The 27,959-nt window shown below is 42.6% G+C and overlaps 1 protein-coding gene across 4 annotated transcripts in view; it reads left to right on the top strand.

Moving 5' to 3' along the window:
* Positions 1-27,959, top strand: part of PAK3 (p21 (RAC1) activated kinase 3) — a 253,215-nt gene that overhangs the window by 38,205 nt on the left and 187,051 nt on the right. For 3 of the 4 annotated variants that reach the window (XM_058536518.1, XM_058536524.1, XM_058536528.1), the window contains exon 2: positions 5,100-5,195. The exons of the other annotated variant lie outside the window; for it this stretch is intronic. The gene's annotated coding sequence lies outside the window, so the exon portion shown is untranslated. The remainder of the gene's footprint in view (positions 1-5,099; positions 5,196-27,959) is intronic. 4 annotated transcript variants of the gene reach the window in all.

Below are 27,959 nucleotides of genomic sequence, written 5' to 3' on the forward strand. Positions count from 1 at the left end.
GCCAATTATTACCTACTACTCAGGAAGTCAATTTAGTGGGTAGTGACCAGCATTAAAAGACAAAACAGGGGCCGGCCTGGTGGCATAGTCGTTAAGTTTGCGTGCTTTGCTTCAGGCAGCCCGGGGTTTGCAGGTTTGGATCCCGGGCATAGACCTACGCACCACTCATCAAGCCATGCTGTGGCGGTGTCCCACATACAAAGTAAAGGAAGATGGGCACGGATGTTAGCCCGGGGCCAATCTTCCTCAGCAAAAAGAGGAGGATTGGCAACAGATGTTAGCTCAGGGCTAATTTTCCTCACCAAAAATAACAAAACAAAACAAAAGGAATGGAATGGAATAGGAAAAAACAGTGTATATTGTACACAGTAAGGGAAAGTATTGCTTCGTGAAATGTTTGTTGTATACTTATATATGTATATATCAAATTTAGTAATATATGCTCTGTATGCTATATGAATGTCCAAGGTATTTCTTACTGTACGTCATGGTCAAAAATGTTTGAAATACACTAGAGGATACTATCTTCCATTTGGAGACACTAGTATCCACTGAAATAATCTGTCAAGTCCCAGACCAGACAAGAGATGACCAGCAAGAGAATGGAGTAGGATGCATTTCTCCTCTCTCCCTCTCTCTCCCATTCTATGCTTGTGTCGACAGAATTGGTTGTTCTCTAATTAGAATGAGTTCTAACACCATGTAATGGCCCTGGCCTGTGATGTAAGGGCAAGTTCAGGGTATTGCTACAGGTATCAGGCTAATTGCCTTGACTGCATTAGACAGAAAATGCATCTGGGTTTACCGGGGTGTAGAGTTGTTCTTGGTTAGTGAGCTCTTTGTACTGGACACTTCGTTTTTATCGTTCTCCCAGACTTTGATATTTATTTTACCATTTGAAACTCTTTTATTGCCTTTGAGAAACCAAATAATAAACTTAAACCTTTCACCCACATGCTCTGTCTGAAGGGAGCAGCCATCCTGGGTTCCAGCCATTGTGGTCCTGTGAGAATGTGGTCACCTTGTCAGCAAGGCCTTCTCAGACCACCCTCTGTAAACTCTAGGCCTTGCAGGCCCCTAGCCCTAGTACTTCAGAACTCCTCATCTCCTACCTTTATATTTTCTCCATGATGCTTATCACAACCTAATACACTATATTGTAAGTAATAAACAAATGAGAAAAATAACCCCATGTGTCCAGATCTTTTTTCCTAGAAAGATTGTAAATGGAATTTTATGTGAAGTCTTCCAATTTTTAAATATTGCCAGATCATCTGATTTATCTAGAGAGGTTGGAAATCTGAATATTTATGTAAAATCTTCTGATTTTTAAATGTTAGTTACCAGTTCAAAGAAATTTTAAACACTATGTGGGCCAAAGAAAATAAGTCTGTGGCCCAGGTTTGGTCCGTGAATTACCAGTTTGTGACCTCTGTCATAGACTTCTGGAACGCTGGAGCTGTGAGAGGCCTTCTGAATTGACGTCTTCACGTCTTCAGTCTCAGAGAGGTTGCGTACCTTCCCTATGGTCACCAGCTAGCTTGTAGCAGAACTGCATGTTCAACCCAAATTGCTTGCTTCCTAGTGCTCTCTCACCTTCACCCTGCTGCCTGCTGGGCTGCCTCTCTTCTACTGAGGTTTGAGCTAATCTGCCCTGCGTAGAAGATGGCATTCAGTGCAGTCCCCAGTGCCCTCCTCACAAAGAAAGTAACAGAGTCATCACCACCCATCTGATAAGCCCCAGGCACTTCTTACCCGAGTGTATGAATTTACCTGCCTTCCCAATCTCAACTGTGGATATTGCCTCTTGGTGCTCTTTATTGCTTTTGCTCCAGTGATAGAATCAAGACGAGGCCTTTATAGGAATGTTATTAGCATTGCTTCCAGCTAGCAGTGCCTTCTGGTAGAATCAGTGTGTTGTAGTGCAAAGAATCTGGGGCTCAAAGTCCACAGGGCGGGGCTCAATTCTGAAATGTGTGACCCGAGACAACTTAACCTCCCTGGCCCTCAATTTCCTTAACTGTAAAAATGAGAAAAAAAAGATCTGCCTTTCTTATCTCTTAGAGCTGCTGTGAGGCAAAAGTGAGATAATCTGTATGAGAGCGCTTTGAAAAGAGAACATTTTACAACTGTGAGTGTATAGTATCATTATGAAACTAGCAAAATAATTATTGAGCACCTACTATGTGTAAGCTAGTGTACCGTTTATTCAGGGCATGCTGAGGAGCTCAGGGCCTGGCTGCCTTCATGAGCTACAGTCTAACTGAGAAGGGACATATGTGAGTGGAAAGCGAGCCAGCACTGCAAAGCCAGAGATGACCAGGGCTGAATGAAATGTATAGACTGTACGATGAGAGTGATTATGGTGGAAAGGGCTGGTCATGGAGCGATTCCTAGAGGGAGTTGCATCTGAGCTTCACTTTGGGTAAAAACTGGTAAGATTGCGTTGTCAGAGGGAAGAAGAAGGACATTCTAGGCAGGGACAACAGAACAAATCGGGGCTGAAATCACGTGTGTAGGAGGCCTAATCTACATTGAGTGGAAGGTTCAAGTAGTGGCTGGCAGATAATCGCTTCTCCACTTGGCTGGAACACAGAAGAAAGAATCAAAGCATGCTTCTCATGAAACCAAAGCAGAGTCCAAGTGGGACAGTGGGCATGGTTGATTACATTACAGGAGGGCCTAGTACTGTAAAATGGTCACAATAATAGTTTCCACCTCAGAGGGCTATTCTGAGCATTAAAAGAGGTGATATGTTTTAAACATTTAGTACAGTGCCTGATACATGATTAGTACTAAAGAAACATTAGCTGTCATTATCATCATCATCAATTTTCATCTTACATTGAAGCCAGGGGGTAATAACATGGACTTTGGAGTCGGCCTGGTATTAGTTGCATTACCTTGGGCAAGTCATGTAACCTCTCTGTTTCTCAGTTTCCCGGTCTTTAAAATGTCAATAATACTAGTGCCAGCTGAAAAGGACTATTGGGAGGATTACATGAATTAATCCAAGTAAAGTGCTTATCACAATGCCTCGCACATGGTAAGCACTCAATAGATGTTAGCTACGACAACTATTAAGGCCAGGTAATCATTAATGTAATATGACTGCATAACAAAAAATTGGGGAAATTGAAAAACATAAATAAAATCACCCCAAATCTTACTACTAAGACTCCTTGTTATCATTTTGAGATCCGGTTCTTAAATCTGAAATGTCTTTTGTTGAAAAAATCAAGTCTGCAGAAAATAGCATGGACTTGGGTTGCAGTGGCCATTTCATTAAACATTTACTGAGTACCTGCTATGTGCTAGCCAATGTTCCAGGCACTGAGATTCAACAAAAAAACAGGACAGGTGTGATTCTTGCACTTATAGCCTGATAGAGGGAGACAGGAAAACAAAAGTATAAAATATTATGTTACACAGTATTAAGTACTATGGGGAAAAACCTTAAGAGGAGCTGACAAGGAGTTCTGAAATGTTGAGGAGTAGGGTGGTGGTGGAGGGAAGCGTGTAAGGCCTATAATTTTAAAGAGGATGGTCAGGGAAGACCTCACTGAGAAGGTGATCTTTGATTCCAGCGCTGAAGGAGGTGAGGGAGTGGGCCATGCAAGTATGTCAGGGAAGAGCATTCCAGGCAGAGAGATCAGTAAGAGCAAAGTCCTCGAGTTAGGAGCATACCTGACATTTAAGCAACACCCAAGAAGCCCTCGTAGCAGGAGTGGAGTGAACAAGGGGAAGGGTAATAGGATAGGAGGTCAGAGGGGTCACAGGAGCAGCTGATTAGGGCTTTGTAGGCCATTGTGATGACTGCTCTTTACAGGGAGTGAGATGGAAAGCCGAAGGAGGATCTTGTCCAGGGAGGGACATGGTCTGAATTACATCAGCCATTTGGCCCTCGCATAAGCAGCGGGTTTTGCTCCCGTAGGCCTTGGGCAAGAATAAACAAGAGGCAGCAGCCCCAGCAGTTCCTGCAGAGCTGTCCTTACCACTCTGTAGACTGCAGAGGCAGGGCCCACTGGTCCAAAGGAAGACACGGAGAACAGGGGAAATAGACGTAATCTCTTAGAGCTCAAAGGAACCCAGTTAATGTAATTCTGCCACTGGGCATCTGTTCATCCAGCCTTGACTTAGAACATTCACTGCCTCACCAGCCGGCTCACTTCTGGCAGGACCGTCTCAAGGTCAGAAAGCCTTTTGACAGGTTCACTGAAAATCTGCCTCCTTGCCACCACTGGGTGGCAGTAGTCCTAGTTCTGTCACCTGAACAACCCAGACATAAGTACATACCTTCCATAGGAAAACACTTTTGAGATTTGAAAGCAGGTGGGTATCCTATATATCCCCCAATGGTTCTCTTTTTCAGGCCCCAAGTCTCTGGTCCCTTCAAGAGCCACTCCTTTTATGGGGTGGTTTCCAACCCCTTTGTCAATCTCCTGACCCTCTTCTGGAGGTGCTCCACTTTCTCAGTGACTCTCTTAAAATGTGGTGCCTAGAATTGAACAGGAGACTCCAGGAAGGCACAGCAGAGGTGGCAGTGCAACAATTAGATTCTGAGATCTAGAAACTGGACTTTGATTAATACAACCTGAAACTGTGCTCCGTTTTTAGCAGCTAAATAATTTAGCTATACTAAACTGTTGAGGGCCGGCCCCGTGGCTTAGCGGTTAAGTGCGCGGGCTCTGCTGCTGGCGGCCCGGGTTCGGATCCCGGGCACGCACCGACGCACTGCTTCTCTGGCCATGCTGAGGCCGCGTCCCACATACAGCAACTAGAAGGATGTGCAGCTATGACATACAACTATCTACTGGGGCTTGGGGAAAAAAATAAATAAAATTATTAAAAAAAAAAAGGAGGGTAGTAGAACCATGTAGTTAAGAGTATGAGTTTAAAAAAAAAAAATAAACTGTTGACTCAAATTATTCCATAGGTCAACTCAAACTCCTAGGTCTTTTTTGGTGTGTGTTTGTTTTTATGTGAGCCGCTGCTGAGCCATGCTTCCCTTATTCTGCCCTCACAACATAGACTTTTAAAATTTTAATTGAAGATTTGTTTTCTTTATCTCATAAAGTTCACTTTTTTTTAAATTTTAGCCCAGTATTCCAGCCCATCTGAGCTCATTTTGAATCTCCATTTTGTTCTTCAATAAATTTGATATCCCTGCCAGCTTTACGTCATCTTCAAACGTGGTAAGTACATTTTATGTGTCATCTTAGTTATTAATAAAATTGGAAAAACCCCATGGCCTTTCTCTGGAGACCTTTCTGCTGATTGCCACTTATGCTTTGGGTAAAATTCTTTAACCAATTGCCAATCTATTTGACTATGTTAATCTGGTTAATATGTTGCTGTTTCATCTTGGTTCATTCATAAGAAAGTTATAGGAGACAATTTCAGATGCTCTGCTGAATCCAAGATATGTTGTGGTTACCAAAGACAGGATGGATGGAGGATGATCTAAGATGGAGCCTTTTGTTTGCAAAATGAAAACTATTGTAGTTTTTTCCTATAAAAGTAATATCGGCTTGTTGTAAAGGTCAACAGCATACACAAGTATACAAATTAGAAAGTCCCTCTGTAATTCTGTGTGCTGACACCCTACCAGATAACTGTGGTTAATGGTATTGTGCATAGATAATACAGATCTGTGATGGAAATGGAATCATACCATAGAGACAGTTGTGTGGCCTGCTTTTTTCACTTACAATCTTTTAGAAACATCTTTCCTTATCAGAACATAGAGTTTTATCTCATCTTTTTTAACAAAAACACAGTGTTCTTTTCTGTATAAGTTTCCTAATTTATCTCATCAATCCTGTATTGATGGACATTTAGATCATTGGCAATTTTTTGCTGTTACAAGCAGTACTGCATGATGAACTTTCTTTGCTGGCTTGATGAGATGTTGTGCTCAGTGCTGGTTTCTGGCTCTGCTGGATCCCCTGTCCTTTTAGGATCTTGTTATCAATGTTCTAAATGCCCAAGGGCTGTTTCCATGGCAGAAAGAAGAACTAAAGAGGGGGCTGCCAACTCCCTACTCGTCATGGTTTGAGTTTGAAAATCTATACCTGTCCTACCTTGGCGTGGAGTTAAGGCTGTTTGAGCTCCTGGGGGTCTTAGGAGGACCAAGGCACCCCAGGATCAAGCCCTGAGTGACAGCCAGGCTCGAAGGGAGGCTCAGCTCTGGCTGGCCTAGGTGAAGGGATTAGGAGCAAGAAGGGGAGGAGAACTGCCTTGTCATTGAGCCACTATTCTCCATCACACACCCTCAGCTCTGCCAAGTGGGGCCACTTGCTGGGCCCTGAATAGGCCCCTCCTTCCTCATCCTCACACCTTTCCTCCTCCATGGGGTCTTCCTCCCTACACACATGCACCTCCCAGAACAAAGTAGGAGCTGCCTAATCTGAACTCGCAGAATACTTAAAGAGCATGGGCTTGCGAGTCAAACCTTTGTTTGGATCTTAAAGCTGCACCTGCCCAGCTCCGTGATCTTGGATGTCACTTATCCCTTCTGGGCCTAGTTATTCTCATCTATAGAAGAAAGATATATCTATATAAGATATTTGAAAACACCTAACCCAATGCCTGGCTGATATGAAGCACTTAATAGATGTTAGTTACTATTATCATCATTGCCATCATGGGTGATCTTATTATCTACCCCAGAGAGTTGTGAAGATTAAATGAGAATATATGTGAAACACCCAAAGCTCAGCATAAATTGAGTGCTAAATAAATGATAGCAATTATTATATTTCTATCTTCCTTTGTATACTTACCTCGTTCTCTCTTGTGTTACTTCTATTTGTGTTCATTTCTTGATCTCCTCCTTTAATTTACAAGCTCCCTCGAGAGCAGAGAGTTCTCTCTCTCTCTCTCTGTCTCTCCCTCTCCTCCCTAGAAAGCATAAAAGACACAGTGCTGGGGATTAGTGGGGCTCTTTAAAATTTAGATGAATGAATTCTGCCATCACTTTTTCTAAGCCCCTTTATCATTGTATTGTTTTCTAGTTAGAAAGCATCTCTCTCATTAACTGATCAACGGCGCCTTGTGCCTAGGGCAGGTCATGGCATACGTATTCTAACCACTGAGCCACTGATCACAGAATTAGCAATCTACAGAATCTTAGCTTTGGAAAGTTTTCCAGAAAACAATGGCCTTGAGTGTGTGTTTGTCTGAGAAGAATGGATTTGTGTACCACTTTCAGAATTCCGCTGTCTAAATGGAAAGGGACATTAGGCACCAGCCTAGTTCAGGCCACCATCAAGTCCCTCTTAGACTACCACAACAGCTTCCTGTGTTGTTTTCCTGCTTTTACTCATGCCCTCCACACAGAAGTAAGGGCAATCTTTAGAAAATAGTAAATCAGATCACATCATTCCCTTCCTCAAAATCCTCCAATGGCTCCCATCTCATGTAGTATAAAGTCCAGTTTCCTTCCCATAGTTGACAAGGCCCTGCATAATCTGGCCACTGTGTCTCTCTTCAAACTCATCTTGTTCCACAATTCCCCTTGCCCACTCTACACCACCTGCACCTGCCTTCTGTTGTGAGAACACACCAAGATCATTCCTGCTTCAATGCCTTCATTCTTATTCTGCCCTCCACCAGGAATCGAATCCCACCTATGCCCCAACTTCCCCATGCTTCCTTTTGTCTTTCAGGTTTCCACTTAAATAATACCCTCTCAGAATGGTATAATTCATTTAGGCCTTCCCTGTATACTCTATCTCAAGCAGGTTCCTATCCCTTCTGTTACTCTCAAACTCATTAGTTCTCAGTCTTCACTTTATATTAAGAATCACCCAGAGAATTAAAAAAAAAAACACACAACAACAACAATGGCCAGGTCCCTTCTAGATCAAGTAAATCAGAATCTCTGGGGATGAGGCCCAAGTTATCTGTATCTTTAAATGTCCCTCCCAGTAATCTGAATGTGTAGCCATGGTTGATAACCTCTGTTCTAATCTATCAGCTTGTTTCTTTCCTTTTTAGTACTTATCATAAGCTGTAATTATTTTGCTCATTTTATTCATTTATTCAGTAAATATTTGTTGAGCTCCTACCATGTACCAGGCACTGCTCAAAACACAGGAATTAAAATAGTTCACAATAAAATAGTGAACACAAATCCTAAACTTTATGAAACTTCCATTCTAGTGGGGAAGATAGACAATAAATAAGATCAGTAAAATATATAGTAGTGTTACGGACTGAATGTTTGTGTCCCCCCGAAATTCATATGTTAAAGCCCTAACCTCCAAGGTGATGGTATTTGGAGATGAGGCCTTTGAGAGGTGATTAGGGTTAGATGAGGTAATGGGGGTAAGGGCCCTGATTTGATGGGATTAGTGTCCTTATAAGAAGAGACACCAGAGAGCTTTCTCTCTCTCCCGATCTCATCCCCTCCTTACTTTTGCACTCAAGAAGGGTTATGTGAGCACACAGCAGGATGGCAGCCACCTACAAGGCAAAAGAAGAGGCCTTAGAATGAAACCTATCTTGCTGGCACCTGATCTTGGACTTCCCAGCCTCTAGAACTGAGAGAAATAAATTTCCGTTGTTGAAGCTACCCAGTGTATGGTATTTTGTTATGGCAGTGTGAGCAGACTAAGACATATGGTATGTTAGATAATGACAAGTGCTAAGGAAAAAAATAAAGCATAAAATGGAGATGTGAATTTCTTTGTGGGAGAGGGGAAAAGGTTTTAGATAGAGTGGCCTGGGAAGGTGAATCTTGAGTAAAGACATGAAGGAAGTGAGAGATCTACATCCGCAGCTATCTAGATGTACAGCATTCAAGGCAGAGAAGAGTCAGTGCAAAGGCCCTGAGGCTGGATCATACCCAATGTGTTTGAGGAACAGCAAGGGACAAATGTGGCTGGAGAGTTGAGAACAAAGGGAAGAGTGGTAGGAGATAAATTCAGAGAAGTACTGTGGGGACCAGGTAATGTGGAGCCTTAGAGGTTATTGTAAGAGCTATGGCTTTTACTCTCAGTAACAAGAGGTATCACTGAAAAATTTCTAACAGAGAATAACATAACCTGACTTAGATTTTAGTAGGCTCACTCTATCTGCTATGTTGAGAATACACTGCAGCGGAAAAAGGATGAAAGCAGTAGGACCAGCTAGGAGGCTACTGCAGTAATCCAGGTGAGAGATGATAGTAGCTTGGAGAAGGCAGTGAGATGAGAACCAATGAGAAATGGTCAGTCTGTATGTACTTTGAGAGATAGAATATACAGGATTTGTTGACAGACTGTATGTTGGGTATGAGATAAAGTGCAGTCAAAGATGACACCATGATTTTTGGTCCAGGCATCTAGAAGAATGGAGTTTCCATTTAACTGAGATGGAAAGGACCATGGGAAAAGTAGGTTTTAGGGGGGAATATCAAGGGCTTAGTTTTGAACTTGATAAGTTCAAAGTGCCTATTAGACATTCAACTGGAGATGTCAAGTAGAGAGGTGGATATACAAACCTGGAGTTCACAGGAGAGGTCTGGCCAGGAGTAGATCTTTGGGAGCCATGAGACTGGATGAAATCACCTAGAGAGTAAGTTTAGGTAGAAAAGAGAAGAGGTCCATGGACTGAAGGCTAAAGCATTCCAAAGTCTAGAGGTTGAGTTGAAGAGCAATAAACAAAGGGGACTGAGAAGACGCAGCCAGAGTGGAAGGAAGAAACCTATAGAATGGGGTTTCCTGGAAGCTAAGAGAAGAAAGTGATTAAAGGAAGAGAGAGTGGTCATTTATGTCAAACACTGCAGAGAGCTCAAAGAAGATGAGGACAGAGAAATGACCACTGGATTTTGTAACATGTAGGTCACCAGTGATCTTGATCAGAACAGTGATTAGAGTTCAAGAGAAGGAGAGAATTTAGAGACAATGAGTATAAACAATTGACTCAAGGTTTTAGTACAAAGAGTAGGTGAGCAATGGGGTAGTAGCAGTATCTGAGGGGCAATTAGGGTTGAGAGAAGGTTTTATTAATTTTTTGGAGGGAGAAATAATATTCTCATGAGAGTAATCCAGTCTCCCACGTTAGAATGTAAGTTCCTTGAGAGCAGGGACTTTGTCTTGTGCATCCTCAGCACCTTCCACAGTGCCTAGCCCAGAGTAGGTACTCAATAAATGTTGCTGAATAAATGAATGATCAAATAAATGAAGGAATAAATGCAAGTAGATGTCAAAAGAGTTGAGTAAGAAATAATAGCTAGACAAAGTGGCAGGTGAATTGGGTGGCACCCTGGCTTTACTTCCAGTCATTTCTGCCACACTCCTGGCACACCAAGCTTACTCCAGGGCCAGACAGCCTAAATATGGGTTGGCATGGCACAACTCCCTTTGCCAAGTGGGCATGCTATGTCTCTGTAGTCATCTGTTCCAGGGAGCAGACAGGCTTTGGGACTGTAAGAACTGGGTGTGGCCAGACAAGCCCGCCAAGCTGAGGAGTGCACCAAAAGAGAAACCCCTTTGCATGATCGTCATTCTCTGGACATGGTCTGTCTGCAGCGCAGGGCACATGTGAGACACTCGCCACACTCACATCCCAGCCTGCCCCTGCTGGCTGGAGAGTAATTAATAAGCTCCTGTAGCTCAGGCCAAGGAACAACTAAACCAGAGTCCAAGAAGAAGCCCATGCCCATGCAGTGACTGGAAGCCTTGGCACCTGCCTCATCTCAGTTGCTGCATTGCACAAGCCCCACATTGTAAGGTGATGGGTTGGCCCAGTGGGGCTCTCCCATGGTGCCTATGACTCAGCTGTTGCTTGAAAGATGGCATGGCCCAGCGCCGCACTAGCACATAGGAGGCACTCAGCAACTTTTGAATGAATGGACCCTTTGGGACTCTGGGAAGTGACACAAAGGGTGAGGAAAGACTGCTTCTCTTTTTCCATGCCTTCTCTGTCATCTCACTCTGTGTCCAGACATAGCTCTGTGCAGGGACACAGCTAGCAGCAAGAGCACATCCTGGGCTTGGAAAAAGGGACAGGGAAACCCCCATAGTTAGTTGGCAGCGACCCCAGACAGACCTTTTCCATCTCCTCGCCTTGAACCCAGAGATTCTACCATTGTGTTAACTCAAAAATTTTATTTCAACCAGCATTGACCTAATACCTGATCTGGACTGTATCCTGTATATTTTCTCAAAATTGTGACTATACTACTAAATACTACAACTACTACTAACAACAAAAACAACAACAACAATAATAATAACATTAATAATGATGATAATTGCAGCTAACACATACTGAGCACCTACTATGGGCCAGGCACTGGGCTAAGCACTTTATGCATTGTCTATTGTACTCCTCACTGCAGCCCTGCGAGGTGGATACTATTATTGGCTCCATTGGAAAGAAGAGATTCAAGCTATGAAGAGAAAGAGTTGAGATTCAAGCCCAGTTCTGCCTCATTATAGAATCACACTCTACTTGGTTCCCTATTATAGCATCAGCGTGCTCTTTAAAAAATTAAATCAGATAATATCATTCCTTGGTTTAAAAGTCTCAAGTGGCTTTCCGTCACACTTAGAATAAAATCCAGCTTTCTTCCTGGGCCATCAAGGCCTGGCAGAATCCAGCCTTTGCCTGCCTCTCCAGCCTTGCCCTGTTCTCCTTTTCTCCCCACCCCTGTAAAACCTGTGGAATCGGGTCTGTAGCAGTAGCAGTGCTCTGCCCTCGGTACATTTGGTAGGATGACTTGGGTGATTAACCCAGCTCAGAGTGATACTTCCCTTGGAAAATGCCTTCCACAATCCAGATCACCATCCCTGAAGATATATTTATATAAGGTGGAAGCTGCCTGTGATTGTCAGTACACCCACTGTTCCAGGGATTTCTTGTTGGGCTATCTTAGTACTCTCTCTCTCACTTGTATTCTAAGATCCTAGAAGATTGACAGTGTCCCAGATGCTGTCCAGCACCGAGAAGAATGTGATGCTCAGAGGTAAATCTAAGCCCAAGTTCTCCTTTTGTGACTGCTGGCACTTGGTGAGACTATAGTATATGGCTAGGACAGTATAGAAACAGCACTGGACTAGGAAACATATGACTCCTTTCTCACTCATTAGCTAGGATAACTTAAATAAATCCTTTCACTTCTCTAAGCCTCAATTTCGTTATTGGTCAATGAAAGTAATAGTTGCTGCTCCTAAGGGGTTGCTTTGAATATCTAATGAGATGATCTATCAGATAGCCTTCTGGAAAGGACAGAAATTTTCATAATAATAATGCCTACTGAGTGCTTACTATATTTCAGATACTGCTCTAAGCTCCTCACATGTATTATCTCCATCAATCCTCAGAAAAACCCTATGAGATTAATATGAATAGCATTTACATTTTACAGATGAGAAAAATGAGGCACAGGAGGCTGAAATTTGTTCATTGTTCCCTAGCTGGTAAGTGGCAGAGCCAGATTGTGAATCCAGGCAGTCTGTCTTCAGAGCCTGTAGACTGAGCCACTTACTTACACGTGTAAGGTATTACGTTTTATTCGGGAAATGCCTTAGTCCATTCGGGCTGCTATAACAGAATACTACAGACTGGGTGGCTTATAAACAACAGAACTTTATTTTTCACAGTTCTGGAAGCTGTGAAGTCTAAGATCAAGGTGCTGGCAGATTCAGTGCCTGGTGAGTCCTGCTCCCTGGTTTCCAGATGGCCATCTTCTCACTTATTATAACCTCACATGGTGCAAGGGGCAAGGGATCTCTCTGGGGCCTCTTTTATAAGGGCACTAATCCCATTCATGAGGGCCCCACCCTCATGACCTAACCACCTCCCAGGGGCCCCACGTCCAAATAACATCACATTGGGGATTAGGTTTCAACATATGAATGGGGGGCACAAACATTCAGTCTGTAGCAGGGGTGGGGAGGATATTATTATTTTTAAAAGTAAAATAAATCTTGCTGTCAGTTTGTCCAAGTGTTATACGTTTTTTGTCTCACTGGACCACATGCTACTTGGGTTCCTTCACCTGTTACTGTTTAGCTTTGTGGTAGGGCCCTCACTCTACCCAAATCGTCTTACCTTTCCCTTCCTCAAAGACGCAAGAGGTTCCCAACAAACGTGATATTCCACAGAACATAATCTTCCCATGTCCAGAAAGGAGTGTAGGTGCCTGGTGGTCTGGTCCCTTTGTGTTTTCACAAGTACTAAGCACCTCCCATGTGCCAGGCCCTGTTCTAGTCAATGGGGGATACAGCACTGAACAAATATCAAAAATCCCCACCCTCCACAACTTCACTTCTGCAGTATTCTTGCCCCAAATGCATAACCTTAACCTAACCATGAGACAATATCAGACAACCCTTGATTGAAGGAAACTCTACAAAATCATTGGCCTGGACTTGTCAAATTGTCAAGGTCATGAAAGACAAAGACTGAGGAACTGCCATAGATTACAGGAAGCTAAGGAGGACATGACAACAAATACGATATGAGATCCTGGGTTGGATCCTGGAATAGAAAAAGGACATTAGTAGAAAAACTGTGAAAGTTTGAATAAGGTCTATAGGTTAGTTAATAGTATTGTATCAACGTTAATTTCCTGGTTTCAATACTTTTACCATTAGGTAAGGTATTAATATTAGGGGAAGCTGGGTGAAGGGTATCTATCAACTCTTTGTGCCATGTTTACAATTTTCCTGTAAAGTCTAAAATTATTTCAGGCAGTTGGAAAGTAAGCTGGCAGGCAAGAAATGATAAATGCCAAAAGGATATGGGCAGGGCATTGACGGTATCTGCTATACTTCCTGAATCTCAGTTTCCTCATCTGTAAATTAGACCCAATAATACTATATCTCAAAGAATTTATATGGGAACCTGCTTTTTATGTAGTATAGAAATGTAAGCTATAAATATTCAGTTTTGTGATAGAAGCTACAAAGGAAATATATATATATCATCACTCTATCCTCCAGAAAAAAAAATTAATAAAATTATTTCAAAATAAAAAGTTAAAAGTATCCCTGCCTTACTGAGGACTTACCTTCTGGTAAACAGGGAGGGAGGGGGGGAGAGAGAGAGAGGGAGAAAGAAAATGAATAAATAAAACAATCAGGAAATTATATAGTATATTAGAAGGCAATGGATGCTATGGAGAGAAATAAAGCATGAAAGGGATATAGGGAGCAGAGGGGCAATTTTATAATAGGATGGTCATGGAAGGCCTCACTGAGCAGATGACATTTGGATAAAGATTTTAAAGAAGAGAGGGAGCAAGAGCCCCAAGAAGGAGCACATCAATCCAAAAGAATGGCAAGTGCAAAGGCCCTGAGGCGCAGTGTGGCTCGAGCAGAGTAAGCAAGGTCAGTTTGCCTCATTCTGTGGTCTTAAAGATAACGGAAAGAAACTGGCCATAGGGGAAGGATCAGGGAAGTCAAACAACAGACAGCAAATACAGGGCCTGCCATTGTCCTGTATTTCCAGCAGAGTCACAGATGACAGAAACATGAAGGCAAGGAGAGAGCAGGGAAGTGAAATTGCTAAAGTCTAGAATCCCTGTCCAATTTCTGGTGAGGATCAAATCATTATTAAGCACCATAACAAGTTTCTGAGTCTCCTGTGCTTTATTCCTCTCTGATCATTGAACTCTAATTAATGCTGAGTGTGGCAGTAGGACCAAAGCCATCTTCATGATTTTGCCTTAATGAGAAGTGTAATTGGTAGCATAGAGAGGTAGGCTGATTTTTCGTGGACTAATAAGTGGAGTTGATGAAAAATCCAGAACATCTTTCTGGTTTGGTTTATGTTTACTGTAAAAAGTCCTCGAGTCATTCAGTTCACATCATTTGGATGTTTGGGGCCTGGTAATGCATGCACTAAACAGAATGCAGGCAATGATGCCGCATGGAAAGCAGCCCCCTGGCCTGATGTGTACCTGCGAAAGATAGGCCGAGTACCACAGAGGTTTCCTGGAGGCTTCTCACCATGGCCCAGGATGCTTCTTCTTCCAACTGTGCAGAAGCAGAAATCCACACGGAGAAAGCCAGCCTTCTGCATGGGAGACTTGTTGACAGCAGTGGTGTTTTTGGAACATCTCAACCCATCCAGAGGTCCACACAAGTGTGCTGGCCTTGTCTTTATGGTGTTATAAAGACAGGATGAGAAGATTTAGTGGATAGTATTCTGAAAGTGTAAAATATTGCATATGTGTGAGTTATTACTATTATTGTTATTATGCATCATGGGGAGGTGTAAAGAAAGTAGAAAACCCACAGCCATAGTGTTCTCTGGTTCCCTACTTGTTTAGTGTTATAGAGGGGGCCATTACCCTCTTTTTAGAAATAACAGCTCCCATTTTTTAGCACTTCCTGTGTGTCAGGCACTATGGTAAATGCCTTGCATGCATTATCTCATTAGCCCTCACAAAAACCCCAGGAAGTAGGTCCTGTTTCTCTCTCTCTTTTAAAGGTAACTGAGGCTCAGAGATGTTAACTAACTTACCCAATGTTACACAGTTAGTGGTTAGAAACAGGATTAACACTCAGGAGACCGGCTCTAGGATTCTGTATCCACCTCGCTGTGCTAAAGTGCCTTTTAAATAAAAGCCACTTTATAAACACCCAAGACACACATGCCGCGAAATGGCAGATGTATCTCTGAGGGGAGGGCACCAACTTTGCTCTTTGGGCTCCACACATAGAGATGGATGTAGAAAGAGACTCCCAAGCATCTGGATCAGCTCCACTTGGAGTGATGGTAGACAGGAGTGGGCACTTGGATGCTTGAAGAGGTGCTGTGGGGATGTGTGGCTTCCCAACTGGAAAGGCCAGGCTACGGACAAGAGCAACAGACCAAATGTGAATTCCAGAAATACCCACAGTAGCAACCACCAACTTCACCCCTTCCTTGTGTCTGTGAAGAAACTAGAGACCAAGAGCAGTGCTGAGACCTGTCCAAGGTTGCCTAGCTCACTGGAGCCAGCAGCTGCAGTAGAACCCGGATCTTCAGGCTCCCAGTTCAGCACTCTTCCTCTCACCCTAGCCCCACCGGCCCCTCAGATTCAGTGGGCAGCAGTCAGAGAGAAGGCATCTCCTTGTGAGTAAAGTCATTGTCTGGATAGTGGTTCTCAGCGTGGCCCAGAGAACTGTAGCATCAGCATCACCTGGGAACTTGTTAGAGGTGCCAATTCTCAGGTCTTACCCTGGATTTACTGGGGCTGGGGGCCAGCAATGTGTGCCTTAACGAGTCCTCTAGGTGACTCTGATACTTGCTCAAGTTTGAAAACCACTGGTGTAGACTGAAAGACAAACCGCTGAGTGCTACAGACATCAGTATGTGTTTGGATCATCAACTCGCGCAGTACAAAGGATAGTCTTCATAGGGAAGGAATGTGAAAAGGACTGCAGCTCTCAAGCCACACCTGCGTAGCAGTGTCACCTTCAAACACACATGACAGTGATGGATAGACGTACGGAGACTGGGAGGGAGAGTGTAGCCAGTACTTGTTCATCTGTATGTGCGTCAGAGATAATGTAGTTTTGCCAACTCAGCAGTTCCCCCAGAGACATGCCAGCTACTTTGCTTAGTCCTGTGGAAGATGAATTCTTGCCTTCGGCGAAACCACCACCCAGGATCATAGAACCTTCAAGTTGGGAGGGAGTTTAGAGATTACTTACCCCACTGCCAACCTGGGTTTTAGGTATTTTCGCCGCAAGGATCTTTGCTGCAAGCAGTTTTACAACAAACACTTTTGCTGCACAACTATTTAGCCGTAAAGCAATTTTGCCGTAAAAGATAAAATCACGAAAAATATAGAGGGACGCTAGAAAGAATATAATGAAACATTAAAAATTAATAGCAAAATTAAAAAGACTTGACTGCAAAAACTGAAAATACAAAATATTTGAATACAAATATTTGAATATTTAAATGTGTGTAGACTCATGGCACTACCGCACAAAGAACTGATTTTATTTTGTAGATTGTTACTTAAGCACTTTGTCTCCTAAGTCTTTCATTCATGGTATTCATGGTATTACACTTTTTTGCTTATTGATTGGTCTCCTCATTTGGCATCACACTTCTTTTCTTTTTTTCCCTGAAATGTCTTCCTTCATTGAGAGAGGTATCAGTTTCATCCAAATACTAGGATGCATGTTTGTAACCAAATGAAAACCATTTCTAACCAAATGAAACCAAAACTGTCAATCAACCACTTGTTTTATTTTTTATGGCAAAACTGCCCTTACAGCCAATTAGTTGTGCGGCGAAACTGCTTACGGCAAAAATACCGGACGTGCTCTACCACGTCCTGGTGATGCGCCTGCCTGCACTCTCTTGGCTTCAGCATTGCAGGGCTGCAGCAGTAGTGAGCTCGGCTTCCTGTAAGACAGGGCGGAGGTGGGTAGGAGGAGGAAACACCTGGACAGGTAACTACAATAATAAAAAGTAGCATAAGTGCTAGAGCCAATGCTATGAGAACACTGAGCCAGGAGGAATGAATTTTAGCTGTGGGAAGTCAGGGGAAGCTTCATGGAGGAGGTGCTATTTGAGCTGAGCAAGATTTCAGTGGGCAGAGGTGATAGAGTAGGAAGGAGGCTTGTTTCCATATTTCCGTCAACAAAAATATGGAGGCACGAAAATGCAGAACAAACTCCAGAAAACGTATTTAGGCAGGCTCTGAAGTGACACTGCTTGGCTTCAAACCCTGATTCCACACCTTACTAGCTGCCTGACCTTGGGCAAGTTATTTGACATTGGCCCCTATTTCCCTACTTGAGAAATGAGAGTAATATAACATACCTCATTGGGTTGTAGGAAGGAGTAAATGAGATAATGATATGAACATTTTTGGCTATCTTACTTCATATATAACAGCCAATGAGATGGTTTGCCTGAAACACTGGGTATAGGACTGGGAGTGTCAGAGGTAATCTTTGATACTAGGTTGTGGAGAGGGATTTGAATGCCAAACTAAGGATTTGGGGCTTTTATTATTAAGGCAGGGAATATGTGTATTTGGAGGATGGATTGGAGTAGAGCGATAGGAGAAAGGGCGAGTTAAGAGGTCGCTGGATCTTAACTATGTCAGTGGCAAAAGAACTGAAAGGGATGGGACAAGAATCAAGTTCAAAACAGGGATATCTGAGTTAGTGTATGTCTGAACTCCACTATTACATATAAATCTGAGTTCAGGTTAACAGAGCCTGAAATGTATGTGTGTGTGTATATCTATGTGTGTGTGTATATATATATTAAACATGTATAAATATGTATAAATATTTTTAAAGCATATAAAATGTATATGTGTATATTATACTTAATATATATATATTAAATAACTAGAGAATGAAAATTAATGGTTGGAGAGAATATTAGCCATTTTTTTATGGTTGTAATGTGAAAGTAAGTCCCTTTGTTAGCTCGAGTTAAGCTGTGAAATATCATATTCTCTGAAAACATTTCCCAAAGCTGGCCTTTTTGTTAGAAAATTTGAGATATGTGCAATTCACACATACTTGATAAATTTAAGCACATTCTGTCTTATTGGCAGGGACCAAAATCTGTAATAAGACAAGGAGTCCTCTGATGAAAGAGATGATTAGAAATGGCAATAGCAGCACACACTGGGTCCTAATTAAGGAATTTCCTAATGGTTGTCTAGGAATACAAGTGCCCTCCATTTGGACTTGGGCGATATCTAGAATATTCTTTAGTTCCTAATCAGGATGAACACAATTGAAAATGTTCTCAAGTCCTGGGCCAGAGGGAATGATCTCATTTGGCGCATTATGGAGTTCCTGTGAGGAGGAGAGACACTAACTGCTCACAAATATTTTGTCATTGACTAACTACAAAGATGCATCTGTTAAAGCAATCCATCTGAGTAGGCTAGTTCTCTCGAATATTAAAGAATATCAATATATACTAAAAGCAAGTCAATTTGTCAGGCACTTACAAAGCAGCTTTGAAGCCAAATAATCCCTTTTCTACCTTTACCTTTCTTCCAGAATGTATTCACAAACACATACAAATCTGGCCTCAGCCTCCTCTGTTAGAGCCTTTTCAAATAAAGCTGACTTGCTTTGGCTGCAGTGAAACAGATGTTTGGGTGGGAGGGGGTATAGGGGGTGATGGCTGCTTCAGTGATGGGGAAATGGTTCTGCCCCCAGCAGACTGAATATCATGAACTCTTAGATCTGCCAGGCTTCGCCTTCATCTGCTAACGGGTGGAAACAGAACAGATCCATTGAAGCAGTTAAACTGACCAGTTAGATTGACCCAAATTCTTTCAGGAAATGCAAAAGCCTGCCGGCTCATGGGATTAGCTTTAGTCTTGCAGTTGCTCCCCATCTGCACGTTACCTTCTTGTCCGCTACAGCCCCAGATTGCTACATCTGCTCACCTCAGCAGCTTGCTTTCCAAGCCAAGATAATTTGAGAACAGTCTAGTTAAGAGAAAGCAGTTGTCGAACTCTAGAGAAACTTTGTGGCCAGCCCGAAGAGAAATTTGGCCCTCACCTTAATTGATTTGCTGTATCCCTGGTGTTATTTTCCCACCATCTGCCCGTGCTTTTCTGCAATTTTTTTTTTGTTTCCTTTTATTTTTTTTGATGTATTCCATTTATTTATTTTTTTAATTTTTTTTTGTTTATTGCAGTAACATTGGTTTATAACATTGTATAAATTTCAGGTGTACATCATTATACTTCTATTTCTGCATAGATTACATCATGTTCACCACCCAAATACTAATTACAACCCATAGGTGATGCAGCCAGCTTGTTAGATGTAGCTTTGTGGAGAACACAGCACAGAGCATATACCATCCAACGCTTTATTTTTCATAAAGAAAGAGGGACAGTGCTGAGCAGCTGTAGGGAAAATGGCAGGATGGAAAAATGAATGTTTTGTTTCCATTAGACCAGTGGCATCAGAAGGCAGTGAGGAAAGGCCCAGGGAACCTCATAGGCAGTTAGTGATGTCAGAACTAAGATTAAAGGAGACATGGGGCCTAGAAAAATTATACTCAGGACTTACTCTGCTGAGAAGAGTTCCTACCCATATGATATACAGGGCTTACAGAAAAAGCCTATAGCACAAAGGTTCTTAGCCCTGGCTGCACATTAGAATCTCCTGGAGAGCCTAAAAATGTATATGCACAGGCCCCTCCCTCGGAGTGTGAGGTTAGGACCACAGCATTGGCACTTTTTAAAAGCTCTCCAGACGGAAAACAGAATTGCCATGAAGGACATCATTGAGACAACTGGCCACATTTGAATATGGACTGTATATTACATGATATTATTATATCAGTGTTAAAATTTCTGAACTTGATACCTGTACTGTGATTGTGTAAGAGGATGGGCTTGTTCTTAGGAAATACTTGCTAAAGTATTTAGAGGTGAAGGACATGATGTCTACAGCTTACTCAAATGGATTAGGAGGAAAAGCCATGTAGAAACGTAGAGAGGAAGGAAGAAAGCAAGTATGGCAAAATGCTAGCATTTGGTGAATCTGGGTGAGGGCTTACCCTGATGACAAGAGTTCTTTGTACTATTTTTAGAACTCTTCTGTTAGTTTAAAATGATTTCCAAATAAAAATTTCTATAAAATCCCAGCACCCCAGATGAAATAATGTACAACCAGATTTGGAAACTACTGGATTCAGCAAGACAGAGGGAATGGGGACCTACTGTAGATAGGTGATCATGAAAGCCTTTCTGAGCCACAGTCATACACCAGTGCCTCTCCCACTTAAATGCTCGTATAAATCTCTTGGAGGTCTGGTTAAAATTCAGTTTCTGATTCAGCAAGTCTACAGTGGGGTCTGAGATTATGCATTTTAATAGACTCCCTGGTGATGCCAAAGCAACTGGTCCATGTGCCATACTTTGAGTAGCAAAGTTCTAGGACTGAATTACCCCATCATATGTCTTGTCAGTCAATCAACAAGTGCTTTGGAACCACCTACTCTGGGCTCAGCACTTTAAGAGAAATTCCCTAAGTAGAGTGGGCATGCAGGGCTCCCTGGTTTGACAGCCCATCATCTTGACCCCTTGACTGTGGCGGTTCTCTGTGAGCCATGTGATCTAGCCCTGTGAGAGTCTCTCTGATCCACAGAACAGAAGAGAGCACCCAACAGAACAAGCATAAACAAAGGCTTGCAGCAAACGGAAGGGGGTATGAAGCGGTCTCTTCAAAAGCAAGCCCATGATACAGATCACAGGAAAAGTTCAGCCCTTCTTGGTGGGTGGCAGTTGGAGCTGAGCTAAGGCTCTTTCAGAGAGCAACATAGTTCTGATGAGGTGTCAGGGCACAGGCTGCCTGAGCCTGGCTGCCTCCTCTAATGTGGAAACTCATTTATTAGAAACAGAATTCCGAGGAAGATTCCCATTTCGTGCTGGTTGTGGCATGCTTCGAGTTTGTTGCTTCTGCTGTAAGAGGAGCCAAAATGTCTCTGCCCTGGTCGGAGCATTTGGAGAACAGCCCCTGCCTCCATCAGAGTTTTCCAGGCCTCGCTCCCCTCCCTCCCCCATGGTTGCTTCCTTTCCCTCTGCCTGCATGCTGTGATCATGTTTTCCATGCATTGAATTAGAGGCTCATCTGTTATTTGTGTCTCCCTTGTTTACATCAAATCAAGGCCAACTGACATGGATGCACAGAAGGGGGCAGCTGGGCTTTACTGAGCACACAGTCCCAGAGAAGCCTCTGGAAGACAAATGAGAAAGGCCTGGAGTTGGCAGACCTGGGTTTGGATCACAGTTTTGCCACTTAATAGCTGTGTGAACTTGGGCACATTACTTAACATCTCTGAGCTTTAGGTTCCTCATCTGTAAAATGGGGCCAATAATAGCACTAAATTCACAGGGCTCTGAGCATTAAATGTGAGAGAGAGCATACCAAGTGCTCAGTAGATGGAAGATAGTCATTCATTTGATGGGTATTTATTGAGTTTCTTCTATGTACAGTATAGACAGAATAGTTCAAATCCAATCTACCCCTACTTGCTTGTTGTGCAATCTTGGACGGGTTCCTTTGTTTTACCTCTCTTAGCCTGTTTCCTTACTCTTCAGTGAGACTGGAACTAGTCCGTAACTCACAGAATTGCTGTAAGGAATAAATAGGGTTGTGTATGTTAAACACGTGTCAGGCACCTAGAAGAGTGCTCAGCCAATGTGAATTATCACAATTGTAGTGGTTATTATTATTATCAGCTCTTCTCTGAGCTCCTTCTTATTATGAGTAGATTTACTTAGCAGCCAAGCACTCCCCTCCCCGAGCTGCATTATCATTTCCTTGAGGGTGGAGGCCATATCCTTTGTACCGTTCTGGTGTCTCCATGGCATCTGGCAGAGGGTAGGTGTTTGGTGCATGAAGCAGAGAGTACTAGGCAGCAAGCAGAACCATCAGCTGCCTTCACTGCCTGGGTTTGAGTTTTAGCATGTCCACTTCACTTACTGAGTGACTTTGTAGCAGCTCTGGGAACCTTTCTTTTATTTAGGTCACATTGGTCTATAACATTATATAAATTTCAGGTGCGCTGTCTCCTCAGGCAAGGAAAACAAAAGAAAAAATAAACAAATGGGACTAAATCAAACTTAAAAGCCTCTGCATGGCAAAGGAAACCATCAATGAAATGAAAAGACAACCCACCAACTGGGAGAAAATATTTGCAAATCATATATCCGACAAGGGGTTAATATCCAAAATATATAAAGAACTCATACAACTCAACAACAAAAAATGAACAACCTGATCAAAAAATGGGCAGAGGATATGAACAGACATTTTTTCCGAAGAAGATATACAGATGGCCAACAGGCACATGAGATGTCCTGGAACTTCTTGAGTCTCCATTCTCTCATCTGTAATAATGAGTGTGATAATAATTCCTACCTCTGAGGCTTGCTGTGAGGATTAAAGCGGGACACATAGTGGGAGCTTAGTAAGGACTAAGTGTTATTATTGTTGTTGTTATTTGAGAAAATTCCTGCAGTCGAGGATCACAGGAGCTACTCTAAGAAATCACACACACACACACACACACACACACACACACACACACACGCCCCTTCACCATGAGTGGGCAGCACGGAAAGGACAGGTCACAGGAGAAACACAAATAGGCATTCATTGCCCACAAGGGGGTCTTTGAACCCCAGGCCTGGGCCAGCGTGTGCATAAAATTCTGGGACCATAGTGCTGTGAGCCCCTGAGTTCTTTTTTATATTGAGGTAAAATTCATATAACATACAATTAACCGTTTTAAAGTGAACAACTCAGTGGCATTTAGTACCTTTACAATGTTGTACTACCACTGCTCCTGTTCTTTAGAAGAGATTATCCCTTTAAGCTGGCTGTATCCACAGGAAGGCAGAGCTCAGTCGCTTCTGCTTCTGTCACTCCTCCTGTCACTGTTCTGTGCCTATCCCCATCCCCACTTTTTTCTTCCTCCTCCTTGCTTCCAGTTGCTCCATCTCTCTCCCCCCTTCTGCTCTTTAGGGCAACGGGGATAAGTGTCTCTGACTGACATATATGTTTAGGGAGAGTAAGGGTGTTGACCCACTGTAAAGATGCCAGGCCCAAAGGATGGCACTGGCAGAGTGTGGGTTGGGGCTGGCAAAGACACTTCTTGCCACATCTGAAAGCAGGCACAGCACAGCGGCAGCTGCCCATTTTCAGTTCGCTTTCTGGTGGCCCCAGGAGGAACAGACAATGTGAAAGGGATTATTACCAATTACGGCCTCTAAGAGTTGCAATCTCCTTTGTTATCATGTCTTCCATCTTTGGGCTCCTCGTTGTGAGGAATAAATTTGCTGCATATCAAAGCATCTATTACAAAATAACCTTGGCAGGCTCCAGAGCCTCACAAAGATCTACTTTGTATTTGTACTTGTGAGCAAGAGCCACGTCTTGAGTATGTATTTTAAAATATAAGAATAGTTTATAGGTACTGAATTCTTCCTGTGTGGCAAGCACTGTGCTAAATGCTCTGTGTGAGTTATCTCATAGAAGAGTTCTCACAGTGACTCTAGGAGGCAGGCATTGTTATTATCTACTTTTTATAGATGAAGAAACTGAGGCACAGAGCTGGTCCGTGACTTGTCTAAAACCATAGTGAGTAAGTAACAAAACCCATGTTCTGTGTAATACTGTGTCCCCATAGTCCCAGCATGGATGCTAATTTGTTGGTTGAACAGAAAAAACAATGTGTAGCAACAACATACAGTAGCTTCCTTCATTCACTATCTTGATTTTGGTTCTGGCTCATGAACTTCCTAGCTTTATGACTTTGGGAAAGTCAGCTAATCTTTCTGAAACTGTTACTTCATGTATCTATCTATCTATCTATCTATCTATCTATCTATCTATCTATCTATGTATCTATCTATATAATTGGGGTAATTTTTTGTCTTATCTCCCTCAGATTTGCAAGCATAAGATATAAAACCATACAGGGAAAGTTTTTGTAAAATGTAAAGTGCCATGCCAATGTCGGGAATTGATATCGTGAATAAATGGCTTCCTGGGATTGTATAAGAACCACACAGTTGCATGTTGGGAACTTGAGCTCCTTGAGTGCTCTGTAATAACCCTGGGAAGCTGCAGGTTTCTCTGGTTGAGTCAAATCCTGGACAAGCCATTCCCATTTCTGCTCTTCATGGCTGTGTGAGCTTTAAAGCGCTAGCCAGCTTCTCTGAATTCCATATCTGTGTCTTTCATCAAGTGTAGTTGGAAGAGCACTGGGGAAATCCTCAGCCTTTGGTACATCAAGAGATTAAATAAATCCAGTGAAAGCCTTCTAAGATATCTCCAGCCTGTTCCATTTTTGCAAAATCACAGCCTACCTATCACAACATAAAAGGCAGAGGTTGTGGTGCAGGTTAACTTGAGATGCTGTGTCTCAAAATGCCTTGCAGTGCCAGTGCCTGCCTCATAGTGGGTGCTCAAAAGATGGTGACTCTTTTTGTGATTTGGGTTTTATTCTTGAGGGTGGCTGTGGGATGCAGAAGAAGAGGGAGGAAGCTGCAGGGGGCAGGCGGTTTGTGTAGTTGGGACTCCTCCACCTCTTATTCACACAGGAGCCATTTATGCATAGGGCTGTGTCTGACTTCCCATGTAGGTTATTTTTGTTTCCCAGAAATGTTGGGAAGGGGTCAGGGGAGGAAGCCTAGTTAAAGGCCTACTTGTTCCACCACCCTTCATCCTTCGTCTCTTTGGCATGCAAACAGTTTAGCAGCAAAGCAGGCAAGAGTCTCTGAGCAAGAAATAAATTTCATTATCCGTCAATGTAGACATGAAGGACAGGGGAGCAGAAGACCTAGGGAAGCAGTGGAGGGGAACAGTCTTCTAAGTACCATGTAAAGTTTTTTTAAAGAATTATTAACTTTTTTAGAAATTATAAATGTTGCACACGTTCACAGAAATAATGCACAGGCATACAAAGAAAAATAAGAAACATGCTCTTTTTTTGGGGGGGGGGAGCGGGGAGGAAGATCAGCCCTGAGCTAACATCCACACCAATCCTCCTCTTTTTGCTGAGGAAGACCAGTCCTGAGGTAACATCTATTGCCAATCCTCCTCCTTTTTTCCCCCTTTTTCTCCCCAAAGTCCCAGTAGATAGTTGTATGTGATAGTTGCACATCCTTCTAGTTGGTGTATGTGGGACGCAGCCTCAGCATGGCCGGACAAGCGGTGCGTCGGTGCACGCCCGGGATCCGAACCCAGGCGGCCAGTAGTGGAGCGCGCGCACTTAACCGCTAAGCCACGGGGCCAGCCCCAAGCAACATGCTCTTTTATCCTTTCACTCTCTGCAGAGTAAGCAATAGTAACAGCCTGGGTCTAAATCCTTCCACAGTCTTCCTGTGCACATGCAAGTATGTGCAGGCATGGAGCACATCTATTGGGAATTTTGCTGTTTGTACTAGAATGGAATCAAGAGATAGACATTTCTCTGCAGCTTGGCTTTTTCACTTAAGAGTATATCACAGACCTCCCAGCACATCAGTAGTTATAGATCTGGCTCATTCTTTCAAATGGCTGCATAATAGTCCATGATATAAATATACCATGATTTATTCAGCCATTCATCTATTGATGAGCATTCACTTTATATAGAACTTTGTGGTCTTTACCCTGAAAAAGAGCAGCATCCTCATTCATCTGGGCAGTTTTACCAGTGTTGGTAGGAAGATTGCTGGGTCAAAGGGTTTTAATTTATCTATGGCAAGATTGCTTGCCTGGTATTCATAACTAAAATTCTGATTATCTCCTTTTATTATAAAAGAAGTTTATTTTTAATCTGTTAAGCAGCTCTCATTTCCTTCTCAATAGTCAATATATTGCCCCATAGTAAAGGGTATGAATTGAAAAGGATTTTTGTAAAGAGTGGGCATCCAAAGGTATAATTTTCTCTTCCATGGGCTCCCAGAAAGAGGTGGATTGTAGTTTATCAAACTGGACCAAAGTCTCCTGATGCCTTCCTTTACTGATCTAGTCCAGTTATTCTCCTGTCTTTTCTAGCCATGATCACTCTAGGCCCAACCTTAAGAAGCAAAGAGAAAGTACATTTTGTTGGCAGCAAACGTATTCTGGGTTCTCTCTCAGATAAGGATTCCTTTGCAAGATAATGCAAAGGGACTGGAATAGGAAGATGAACACAAATTGTAGAAAATCAGGAAGATCAATCTGCTGTACCAATTTCTTTTGCAAAAGTATTGTTGAACGGTGCCTTATATACCAAGGACTTGCTGGAGACGGGTGTTCACTCTCAAGTTCTTTCAAACTTGTATAACAAAATGTTAAGATGTTAATATGTGGTTTGATTTATAAAAATTCTGGTTACATACCATTTTCCAGGCATATAGGGTCTGTATCAAAATATTTTTCCGTGTATATGGTACTTGATGGTTTTTAAAGTACTTTAACAATCTAATTCCACCCTTCCAGCAACCTCGTGTGACAGGAATAACTCTCCTCATTTGACAACAGAGAGAATTAGGCCTGGAGAAGTAAATGACTTATCCAAAGTCATGTACATAATTGGCAGCAGGGTTAAGCCTTGAGTTTGGGATTCTCTGTCCAGTGTTCTTCCACTTGGGGAAGAGGGGTGTAACATAAGATCTTAATTCCATTTCTCATTAGGCCTCTGCTTGAGTTTCATTTGGCCTAATCCAATTTCTCTTTTACTCTAGGCATACGGATTCATGCTTCTTTCCATGGCTGATTTAAAACTGATTGAGCACCAGTAATGTGCTAGGTGCTCTAGAGACCATTGAATTAAATCTGGTTGCTGCCCTGTAGCTCCCAATCTCAATTTGTTGTAGCCCAATCTAAAACAGTTACTGCTCTGCACAGACAGTACAGGCTTATAAGAACATTTCCTCTCTCTAACCTTGTTTCTCACCATTTTTCCTTAGGACCCCCAAGGGACTTTCTTGTTGTCAGACAGGAATATCTTGGAACTGGTCTCTGAACTATTGCCCCTTATTTTGCCCAACTCGCTCTTAAAAATGAATGTGTCAGTTTGTTTTCCCTTCTAGAATAACAAACAGAGGCCAGTTTTCTCTTCTGAAGAATCAGAAGTGCAGCTCACCCAACATAGAATGGTTTGAGGCACATTAGAATGGTCTCTCTGATCTCAAATATTTTCCTTATCAGCTGAAATGTCGTTTTTAGAGATGTAACCCCTTGACTCCTTCCTGGCCCCCACATCCTGTTGGTTATCATGATGTATTGACCATACTCTATGTATGTCCTTTGGAATGTTTCGAACATCTGTCCTTTTTCTAACCATTCCTGCGGCCACCGGCCTTGTCACCTTAAACAGTTACAACAAGGTCCCAGCAGATCTCTGTACTTAGTATCATCTCCTCTAGTCTACCCTACATTCTACTGGCAGAATTATATTTCTAAAACACTGTTTTGGTCATGTCGTTCCCCTGGTCAGAAGTCATAGCCTGCTTTCCATTGCCTCGGGGTAGTAGTTTTCAGAGT

This window comes from Diceros bicornis, chromosome X, assembly GCF_020826845.1.
Source record: "Diceros bicornis minor isolate mBicDic1 chromosome X, mDicBic1.mat.cur, whole genome shotgun sequence".
Classification (NCBI taxonomy): Eukaryota; Metazoa; Chordata; class Mammalia; order Perissodactyla; family Rhinocerotidae; genus Diceros; species Diceros bicornis.